The sequence below is a fragment of the Theobroma umbraticum genome, unplaced genomic scaffold (assembly GCF_002168275.2).
Source record: "Theobroma umbraticum cultivar Fairchild unplaced genomic scaffold, ASM216827v3 scaffold_12.0, whole genome shotgun sequence".
In the NCBI taxonomy this organism is placed as follows: domain Eukaryota; kingdom Viridiplantae; phylum Streptophyta; class Magnoliopsida; order Malvales; family Malvaceae; genus Theobroma; species Theobroma umbraticum.
The window spans coordinates 152,370-155,188 of record NW_018397272.1 but is presented as its reverse complement, the minus strand read 5'-3'; positions in this window follow the sequence as shown (position 1 = coordinate 155,188).

Below are 2,819 nucleotides of genomic sequence, written 5' to 3'. Positions count from 1 at the left end.
AAAACGTTGTTCATCACACCTGGCCTGAATAAGTTGACGGAAATCTTAAACTCCTTTGGGATTGTTGGTTTTGTAATAAAATATTTTTTATTTCTATTTTCAAGATTTATATACATTTATTTTACAGTAAAATATATTTTATAAAATATTTTTAAAATTTATACTTGTTTGATAGGTAAAAAATTAATTTTAGATGTAAAACATTTTATGAGTCAATAAAGTTAATCATAAAAAAATAATGTAAGACATTTTTTAAGAAAAAACAAAAACACTTTTATACTAAATTTATAAATATAAATTTGATGAATAATATTTAACATAAAATATTAAAAATATTAATATTTAACTTAAAAAAATTAATTTAAAATGCTAATATTTAAATTATACAATACTATTAAAATTTAAAAATATATTTTAATAAAACCATTCAATACAATTAAATTTTTTATTTATAAATAGAATAAATCTTACTAATAATTATAATAAACAATATTTCAATGATCATCTTTTTATGAATACACATTTATAATAGGTTTAAATCTTACTACTACTTATAATAAAAATTATTTGAATGATCATCAAGTGGATGAAAGTATATCCAGTGCTTTACATTAACAACGTAAAGTCGTTTCATGCAAATCTGGCATATTCAAGTTGAAAGTCAAGCCATGAAAACTATCATGAGCACCAAGTCACTATCATAGTGTTGAGTGGAAAGAGATTCTTGCAAAAACGACCACACTAATTTCTCAACAACAAATGCAAGAGTACTTAGTTAAATGGGAAGGTCTTAGAGCAAATGAAATCACTTGGGAGAAAGAAGCTGACTTTCGCGCCTTCAAGTAAAAAATCGAAGAATTTCAAGCCAACCAATCAATGAGGATGTTAGTAAATTGAGTTAGGGAAGATGTCATAAGCCAACTTTAGTATAAGGCCATGATGAGGTAAAACTGTCTAAGAGACTAATTGGCCTAAAAGGGAAATATCTCAATTTCAAACAATGTAATGTCACTTGGTAGCGTACTTATAAAAGCTCCATTAAGTATTTAAAGGAAAAGCTCTTGAGGGAAGGAATGTCTCTATTTTCACTCATTGTAACAGTTCTTGATAACATAAGTGTACAAACTCGTTAGCTTTTTATAAGAGGTAAATGGTCAGTGGATTGTTGGACTGCTTCACTAATAACGCTATGTTGATGGCTAACCATCTTAGATTACCCCTATGGCCTAACAATGGCACGTTTATACTCTCAATCCCTTTGTACTCCTTTTTCAATATTAATAAAATATTTTTCCTTTACTTGAAACTAGGAGTTACATATATGGCATTCACTATGTCTTGTATGATTTTACTATTACATTTTGCGAGCTAACTCACGTCTATAATTTGTGTTTATTCAGATATAATTGAATTCTTGGCTAGATTGTGTGAAAGGGTCCACCCAAGCATTGCATGAGCTATTGTGTGTTCGAGCAAAGAAGTGTAGTGTGTGATAGTGAGCGTGGTTACTTTATTTTTGCTATATTTGTATGTTTTTGGCTATGTCGCTACATGCGAGTCCAAGAACCCATCCGTATATGTGAAAAGCTTTCAAAGTTGTCACCAATCTTTTTTATAAAGTGTGATTGACCACTTATTAAATTTGTTCTATATGACAAGATCCTAAATTAATTTAGATTTGTCTAAAAAATAATAATTTGGTCTACGAGTTTTGAATTGGATTCAAGAGTATGGTTATGCACGGGGAAGGATTAGCACCCCTATGATATCCCATTCCACAAACGATACCATTTAATCATATGTTATTAACCCTAAACCTTAATTTTTAATTTTATTCTTGTGTTTCCTTAATCATTGTTTATTTTTAATTTTATTCACAACCTAAAGTCCATTATTCTATGTTATGTATGTGTCGTGTACATGATGCATGGCATAAATCTCAATAATGTTAAATAAAAATCTTTTATTGAGAATATTTTTTGAATCCATCCATCATACTGGTAGGATTCGGGAATACTCTCTTATTTATGTATTACTAAAAAAAACTCACCTTCATAAGCTTATCAAACAAATCCTATCATCAAAGTAATCATTTGCGAGTAGAAACAATATTTTCATTAATGCAAATATTAGTACGAGGAAAGGCTTTTATTAAAAACATTTTTCGAGCCCTCGAATCGTATTGGTTGAATTTAATAAGAAAATTAAATTAAATAAAAATGAAATAAAATAATAATAATAATAATAAATATATGCCATAGATATGATGAAATTTATAACACATCACACACCATTATTGCATTACATTATTTGTCATTGCATTCATATCGATATATTTTGCATACGAGTTAAGGCCCTAATGATGAGACTTCTCGAGAAAGCTTGCGAATGCAAGTTCGCTTAAAAAATTCTCTAGCTAAAAGGATATTTTCAGGGCTTTCGTTAATATTATTTTTTATTATTTTAAAAGAATATTTATTTGTATCAATTATTAAGATTTAGGATTAAAACCCTCTCATCATACTAGTGGGGCTTAAATCAAATCTCTCACCTAGAAAAATCAACTTGATATTGTGATTTCTCCCATCTAGGGGAAATATTCCATCATTGGTATTAGTCCAAATAATATATTTCATACCATTATATGTTTTATTTTTAAAAGCATGAATATTTTATGTATATTTTTTAAAAACTTGATATATTTATTTATTATTATTTTTATTTATTTTTGCTCAGCTACATTCTTTATTTATTATTAATTAACGCTACAACATTTTTTACTTTTTAATGCACAATTTTAGTTACAATTATTTTAATGT